Source organism: Panthera tigris, chromosome C1 (genome assembly GCF_018350195.1).
Source record: "Panthera tigris isolate Pti1 chromosome C1, P.tigris_Pti1_mat1.1, whole genome shotgun sequence".
Classification (NCBI taxonomy): Eukaryota; Metazoa; Chordata; class Mammalia; order Carnivora; family Felidae; genus Panthera; species Panthera tigris.
The window spans coordinates 158,526,676-158,535,645 of record NC_056667.1 but is presented as its reverse complement, the minus strand read 5'-3'; the positions used below and the strand labels follow the sequence as shown (position 1 = coordinate 158,535,645).

At 38.7% G+C, this 8,970-nt stretch overlaps 1 pseudogene; it reads right to left on the bottom strand.

The window, feature by feature from the left end:
• Positions 1-472: 472 nt before the first annotated feature.
• LOC122241590 lies at positions 473-678 on the bottom strand (annotated as a pseudogene).
• Positions 679-8,970: the final 8,292 nt, after the last annotated feature.

Sequence of the window (8,970 nt, the reverse complement as noted above, 5' to 3'; positions counted from 1 at the left end):
TCTTTTCTGGATTACTTTTAGAGCCTGAGTCATGTTCTTTTGAATTTGTTCAACATAGGAAACTTTCTTCCTTTGGAAACATCCCAAAGTTGCTTGTAGCCAAGTCTTGTGAATAAGACAAGCGAACAAGCTGGACAATATTATTTTTAGTTAAAAACAGTTTCACGGAACACAAAATTATGAGCTGACACTTAGTGGTTATTGAATAATGAAGAGCACTTAGCCCAGGTTTTAATAAGAGGTACCCCTGATATCACTATTTTTCATATTCTTATTATTACAAGATTTTAGCACTCTGTTAAGCATTGGGGATACATAAATGAAAGACAATTCCTGCCTTTAAAGAGTTCACTATCTAGTGAGGGAGGTAGACAAGCAAACCAACAAGTGCAATTGCAAAATGTGTAAGTGCAGGCTAGAAGAGATATATTTGTGCTGCTCTGGGAGGGTAAAGGAGGGGCACTAGCTCAGTCTACCAGTGAAGAATGCAGAAGGTTCGCCGAGGGAATTGGATGCTCTAGCTGAGTTTTGAATGTACAGTGCTAATTAGCTTGGAGGAGGCATGGAAGGTATTCTATGAAGAAGCAGCAACATATCCAAAGATACAAAGTTTTCAATTAGCAATAATCGTGCCTCAGATAAACCTCATTGGCTACGATACTGCCACTGTGCAAAGCTCCAAAGATGCAAAGTGTGGTACACTCTGTGAGCTTCACGTTCTTTGATGTCTGGAGCAGAGGGGTTGGGATGACCCTGTGAGATGGGCAACATCCTTCGTCATACCATTTTTATGTACCTTATCAAAGAATTTGGACTTCGGCTGAAGATGAAGGATGGCCACAAAGGACCTGAAGGGTAGAAATCTGATGATATTTGCATTAAAAAAATTTTTTTTAAATATTTACTGTTGAGAAGGAGACAGCATGAGCAGGGGAGGGGCAGAGAGAGGGGGAGACACAGAATCTGAAGCAGGCTCCAGGCTCCGAGCTATCAGCATGGAGCCCAGTGAGGGGCTCGAACTCACAAACCACGAGGTCATGACCTGAGCTGAAGTTGGCCACTTAATCAACTGAGCCACCCAGGTGCCCTAATACTTGCATTTTAAATCATGCTAGTAATATAATGGAAAATGAACTGGAGGAGGGTGAAACTGGAGATAGAGTGTTATTAAGATTTGAGGAAAGAGGAATGATGAGGTCTTAAATAAAGAGATAGGAGTGGGGATTAAAAGGAGAGGAAGGATTCAAGACATTAAAAAAATTATAAAGTAACAGTAACTAAAACAATATGGTTCTGGATCAGGAAAAAAGATTCATTCTGACCAGTTGATCGGAATAGAGAGTTCAGAAACCAACAGGTGCATGGGAATTATTTATGCAGTAAATCTGTCATTTTAATTTAGTAAGAACAGGATGGAATATTTCATAAAAGGTGTTGGTGAGAGGGGTATATTAAGTTTCTAATTAATAAGTTACCAAAAACCTGGTCCCTCAAACAATAAGAATTCATTATCTTACAGTTCTATAGGTCAGAAGTCCGACATAGGTGTCAGTGAGCTAAAATCGGTGTTGGCAGGACTGCTTTCCTTTCTGGAAGGCTATAGATAAGAATTTATTTCCTTGCCTTTTCCAGTCCTAAGTGCCACCCTTATTCCTTGATTCTTGGCCTCCTCTTCCATCTCCAAAGCCAGCAGCATTGTACTTCTGTAAGCATTCTTCTATAGTCATGTTTCCCTCTGACCATAGCCATGAAAAATTCTGCTTTTAAGTATTCCTGTTATTAGATTGGGCCCATCCAGATAATTCAGGGTAATCTCCTCATTCCAAATTCCATAACCTTAATCACATCTGTAAAATCTCTTTTGCCATGTAAGGTAACATTTAAAGGTGCTGGGGTTTAGGGTGTCACCCTCTTTTATGGACCATTATTCTGCCTATCACAGGTGAAGAAGATGCCAATTTAGATCCCTACCTCACGCCATAAACAAAGAATAAATTATTTATGGATTAAAGATCTAAACATAAAAACAAACAAAACTACCAAAACCATATAGAAAACTATATAGGAGGATATCTTTAAGCAGAAGACCTTCCTGGATAGGATAAGAAACCCAGTGGTCATAAATAAATTTATGAAACAGACTTGATCCAATAAATATTCAAAACATCTGTATGATAAAAATCACCACAAAACCTACAAAGTTAAGAGACAAGCATCAGACTGGAAAAAATACTTGCAACATACATAACAGACAAAGATAATATTCATATAGTATGTAAAGATTACTTCCAAACCAATAAGGATAAAGCCCAACCTGACAGAAAAATGAGCAAAGGATAAAACAGATGATTTAAAGAAGAAATAAAAATAATCAATAAACAAAGAAGGAAGGGAAAGCAAAACTCCTGTAGTTATTAGAAAATATTATTTAGGAATTTCTATATATGCACTAAATCTTTGAAGAAAGCAAGAAATAATAAAATACATTCAGGATAGTGCTTCCTGGACAGAGGGGTGAGGTAGAGAGGAACATGCTGGGAACTTTAATATTATTGATGTTCTATTTCGCAAATTAAGTGGTAAATTCATAGACACTTATTTTTATTTTTAATGTCATAACTTATATATACTTTAAACTCATTTTTTATGTATATGTATCCAATGGTTCGTGATTTTAAAAATGGAAAATCAGGTTGTTGTTTTGTCTACTTTTATTTTGAAACAATCTCAAACTTACAGAAAAGTTGCAAGAATTGTGCAAAGAATTCCCATATATCTTTTGCTCAGAGAACCTATTCAAGTTTGGCAATGTCTCAATGATATTCTTTATAGCAAAAGGATCGACTCCAGGTTTATGTGTTTGTGATATTAGGATTTATAATAAAAAATGTAGATCTAGTCTTCATCCCATTTTTTTTTTTTTTTTTTTGGCCCAGAGATCCTAAAACCCTTGGAATTTCCTAAGTCATAAGAGTGACAAAGGTGTATTGGTGTTCATTACAAACTGTTTTCAACAGCAGGTGACTTGGAAATCCCCTAAGGATGGGGGCTGGTTGCCAGGGCGAACCAACCAGGCAATTAGGAGGTTGGAAATTTCAGTCCCACCCTTCTGACCTCTTGCTGGGAGAGGGGCGGGAGGTTGAATCAATTGCCAATGGCCAATGATTTCATTAATCATGCCCAGATAATGAAACCTCCATAAAAACCTCAAGGATGGAGTTCAGTTGGTGAATGCATGGAGTTGAGGGGATAGTAGTACACCTAGAGAGCATGGAAGCTTCTCACCTCTTACCACATACCTTGCATATGCATCTCTTCCATGTGGCTGTTATCCTTTTATAATAAACTAGTAAACACAAGTAAATGTTCCTATGAGTTCTGTGAACTGCTCTAGGAAAGTAATTGTTCCTAGGGGGGGTTATCGGAACCTCTGATTTATAGCCAGTTGGTCAGAAGTACAGGTAACAACCCCGACTTGTGATTGGCATTTGAATTGGGTAGACGAGATGGATGGGGTGCCTGGGTGGCTCAGTCGGTTAAGTGTCTGACTCTTGATTTCAGCTCAGGTCACGATCTCAGTGGAGTTGAAGGGATGGATTGTGGGATCTGGCTGGACAACGTAGGAAGTGAAGCCAGAGGCAGCTAACTGATTAGGAAGAAATGGAAAGAGGTGAGGACCTAGAACCTTGAAGTTAACCGTGTTGCTAACATGGTGGAGGATCAGCTCTGGAGACATATGAAGACTTTAGAGCACTTGGGTTCAAGCGTTGGCTCAGCTTTTGACTTTGGATTTCTCAGCTGCTCATTAATTTTTCGGAGCCTTTATATTTACACCTCATTGCTTAAGCACACAGAATGATTCATACTAGTTGAAGTCAAGAAACAAATCAACATTGCCTTCACTTGTGAGTCTGACAATTTAGGGGTCTTGGTGACGTTACAGTTTTACACCACCAACTTTGATGTTTTATTTCCAGTTCATAAAAGAAACACCATATTTTGTTTCAGCTACTATTTTCCTTAATGAGACAGTAATTTTTCTGGCTTCTGTTGAAAGATCAGAACAAATGGCAGACCTTTACTGTTTTTGTTCGCAATCCAAACAAAAACTCTCTTGTGCTCCAGGTTTCTTACAGAATGAATCTATTCCTTGATCTAAATATAATTTCTCAGTCATCATTATCAGAGTTAATCATCCCTGAACTTTTCAACGTTTTCATTAGGCCTATAGTTTTATATATGTCATGAGAGGCATCTTCTCCAGCTTTGGACTTTGTGATAAAGTAAAAAATACTTCTTCTTACCATTGTTTTTATGCCCACATAATCTTTCTAATATGTCAAGTGACTCATTTGCAAAATTTACATGACGGAAAACTGGGTTTCAAGTCTTTGTCTAAATAACAGTCACTCATCTTCAAGCCAGTGTAGAACAGCCTTGTGTACTACTGAAGCAACAAGTTAAAACATGTTGCAATCTTCTCAGCCCACACAGTTCCTCCTCTGTTTCCAGGAATCATAAGAGAAAACAATTGGTCTCCTTAGTTTGCAGCACTACTATGTTGCTAATCTGTGATTTCAATTATCCATGCTCAAGACGAAAGGTATTAATATGGATACAACGGCTAATAATGCGCAGGGGCTTTCTTTCTCATCAGCTCAGCATTTTAATTTCTATGACAAACACCACTTACTAACACACTGGGACCTGGAAGGTGGATGCGATTTCCTGCCTTCTCAGATGACTGTTCTTTAATGGCTCCTTAAAAAATTCCTCGTTTGTGAATAATGAAGTTGATGTATAAAGCAAACACTGTGTGCTTGATTGTCAAACCAAAAACTACTTCATCGTCTCCTCCTCCTCCTTCTTTTTCTTGTAAAAGGAATAGAAGGGGCTAGCTGCTTAAATGTCAGACTCACGGCCGCAGAGCCTGGCCATGTTTCAAAGCCTCTGAAAGACGTCTAGAGGACGAGTTGGGGGCAGTGGAGGAAACCACACCTTCTGTAACCTTTTCTCCCTCTTAGCTAGGATTCCAACTCATGTCTGTCTGATTCTCTTAACTGCTAGATTATGAAAAATTAGGTCTTTGAAATGAGAGCGAGGAAGAAAAAAAATGCCATCATGTATATTCATTTGGTTTGGGAATAAAAGGGTGCCCTATAATTTAGAATAAGAGACAGGGATGACTCATTACAACTCTGAAGGTTATTAAGGAAATGAATAAATCGGTCACACCACTACAACTCTGCTTGTCATCACAGCAGCATTGCCAATTTCCCTATACAGTTGGTAATTACTATTCCATATCTTCTTACATGGAATATAAGACCCATTCTGGTGTAACGATAAATATTAGAATAGTCTCAAATCCATCTTTAGACGAAGCTATAAAAAGCTGTAACTAGAGCAGGTGCAAACTACCTCAGAACCTTGGAAGGAGTCATTCAATATTACAGCACTGAAAACCCACGGAATTATCCAATGTAATAAAAAGTATATATAAAATTTGATAATCATCAGTGTAAAAAGTCCATAATACTTGAAAATTAAGACTGTTTTGATAATGTTTAGTTAAACCCATACCCCAAACCAGGCAAGTGATACAAAGCTGAACCCCACTTGATATTTCTTCAGCTTAATAAGTCTATAAATGTTTAACAAAAAGAATAAAAGCAATATGCATTACAACAGCTTTGTTTGACTCCACTTGGACAAGTAAGACCTTTGGTTTCTCGGTAGTTTTCCTTATAAAGCTGACTGATTCTCAATCCATTTCAGCTAATGGTTTACTTAAATATGTCTTGGTTACTATGATTGTCAGCCTTGGAGTTATCTTTTCACTGTTTTTTGTTTTTTGTTTTTTTTTTGCCTGTTCTAGAGCTTCTGTTACCACTGTTGTCACAAAGTTTGCCTGTACCCAAGCCTTCTCTTATGTTTCTTCTTTATAGAAGAAGAAAGATGGTCACGAAGTAGAAAAGGGTGAGAAGCTAAAGAGCACACGCCCCTTCAGCTCCTGTCCATAATCGAAAGCTCCATGACATTTCATCCAGAAATTAAGAAGCATAGTCTTTGGAAATGGAAATAAATAAAAGTCAGTGTGCAGAACAGTTGAGAGCAAGGACCTTGGCCTCAAGGAAGACCTGGGTCCCTATTCTGGTTTCTTTTCTTTTTCTTTTTCTTTTTTAAACACATTTTTTAAAATGTTTATTTATTTATTTTGAGAGACAGAGAGAGAGAGAGAAAGTGCTAGCAGGGGAGGGGCAGAGACAGAGGGAGCAAGAGAGAATCCCAAGCAGGCTCCACGCCGAGCATAGAGTCCGATGAAGTACTCGGTCTTACGACCTTGAGATCATGCCCCCAGCGAAATCAAGAGTCAGTCGGGGACACTTACCTGACAGAGCTGCCCCTCTGGTTTCTTCCCTTATCCCTGCATGACTTTCGACAAGTTCTGCAATCCCTCCACGCCTCTGTTTTCTCATTTGTAAAATAAGGATTACAATAGTACCTATCACGTAGAGTTTATTGATAGGATCCAATTAGATAATGCATGTAAACACTACATGGTGCCTGGCATATGGTAAGCATTAAAACATGCTAGCTAATAAAACATTGGTGCTATTAATATAAAAATATTTTTGTTTTAAAAATGCCCTATACCCTTGGGAGGAGATGCTCCCATGTCCTTTTGGGGATATCTTTATTCAGAAATGACATGGAGCCCAAAAAGTGCTGTACTTGCATCACTTTATTAGTTGAGAAGAGACAGGTTTTGGACACAACTTTCTCCAGTATCTTTGATACTTCTTTTTCTTTGATGACCAGTTCTGTTTCAAATTTGATGTCTCTAGTGACTCTCCCTCTACCCTCAAGACCACCTAGGGTCTGCCTGCCAAGGGATCCCACAATAGTGTTTGAGGTTAACCCAGGGCTTTTTGTCCCCTTCACAACAACAAAAATCTCCTTTTCCTATGATACATTTCTTCTATGTATATGGGAACCTGGATATCATTTTTGGGGCCCAGGCATATTAACATTTTTTTAAGTTTATTTATTATGAAAGAGAGTGAGTGCGGGCAGAAAGAGAGAATCCCAAGCACCCAAGTCTCGAACCCACAAACTGTGAGATCATGACCTGAGCTGAAATCAAGAGTCAGACACTTACCCTACTGAGACACCCAGGCACCCCATATTTATTCTAATTGTTTATATGTTTATTCAGTGTTCCCAACCCATTATGTTATTTATTGAGTGCCTACCGCCATATTTCATTGAGCCTAAAATGCATTGACTCTTGGTGGACGTGGGGAAGTTGGATGAAGGGGGTCACAAGTGCAAACTTTGAGTTATAAGATAAATAAGTACTGAAGATGTACTAAGAGCATGGTGACCTAGTAACACTGCTGTATCATATGTATGAAAGTTGCTAACAGGGCAGATCCTAAAGTTCTCATCACACGGAAAAACTTTTTTTTCCTTTCCTTTCCTTTCCTTTCCTTTCCTTTCCTTCTTTCTTTCTTTTTCTTTGTAGGTATATAGAGTGATGTAAGTGAACTAAACTTACTGTGGTAATCATTTCACAATATATGTAATTCACCATGCAGTACACCTTAAACTTATACAGTGCTACATGTCAATTATATCACAATAAAATTAAAAGGGAAAAAAGTAAAATATGTTGACTATAACATACACTTTTATTTTCTATTATACAAAGAAAAAGAAACACAGCTAATTTCGCTATATCGTGCCATTAATTGTAAGAGGCATCCCAGTTTCAGATATGTTAAATGTAACAACAGGTATTGATTTAGATGCTGGGAAACCAGATGTAAACAAATAAAAGTCAGCCTTCCGGGACCTTGCATTCTAGAGTGAAAAATACAGAATATTCACAAAGAAAGAATATCTATATATAATATAATTTCAGGTGGTGAAGAAGAACTCTGAAGAAAAATACAGCTGGTCAGAGGGAGAACTGTACTATAGATAGAGTGGTTGAGGGAGGCTTTACTGAGGAGGGAGCATTTGTGCATAGACCTGAATGAAGTGAGGAAATAGGCCATGTTAAGTTTTGGTGGAGGAGCTTTCCGGGCAGAGGAAACAAAGGGCAAAGTCCTGAAGTGAGGGACGCCTGGCTGTCTCGGTTGGCAAAGCATGCACTCTTGATCAGACCCCACACTGAAGGGTAGAATTTACTTAAACAAAACAAAAACAAAAACAAAAACAAAAACAAAAGGTCCTGAGTTGGGAGTGTGCTTGCTCTGTTTAAGGAAGAACTTTGAGAAGGCCAATGTCGTGTGCAGCAGAGCAAGCAAGGCACAGGGGGGCAAGAGGAGGGCTGGATATCTAGACAGGGCCAGGTCATTTGTAGACTAAATTTGGAAGCATGAAGATAGCTACTGAAGGGTTTTAAGCAAGGGTTTAAACATGATTGGGGTGCCTAGGTGGCTCAGTCCGTTGAGCATCCGACTTTAGCTCAGGTCATGATCTCACCGCTCATGAGTTCAAGCCCCACGTTGGGCTCTGTGCTGACAGCTCGGAGCCTGAAGCCTGCTTCAGATTCTGTGTCTCTCTCTGTCTCTGCCCCTCCCCAACTCCTGTTATGTCTCTGTCTCTCTCCTCTCAAAAGTAAATAAACATTAAAAATTTTTAAGTAGAATGATATGATCAACTTTATAATTTTTGAGATCTCTCTGGCTGCTGTGTGGGAAATGAAAGGTAGGAATCCAGGAGTGGAAGGATGATTACCTGTGAGAGATGATGATAGCCTAGGCTAGGGCAGTAGCTTTGGAGGAGAGGAGAAATGGTAAAATTTAGAAGATACTTTTCATGTGCAGCAGATCAGGACTGAATTATATGGAAAGTGAAGAGAGTATGGAATCAAAAATTATTCCCAGAGTTTTGGTGTGAGCAACTACTAAGTTGTGGGACCATTTATAGAATGTGAAGATTTGGGGGGCAAAAATCAAG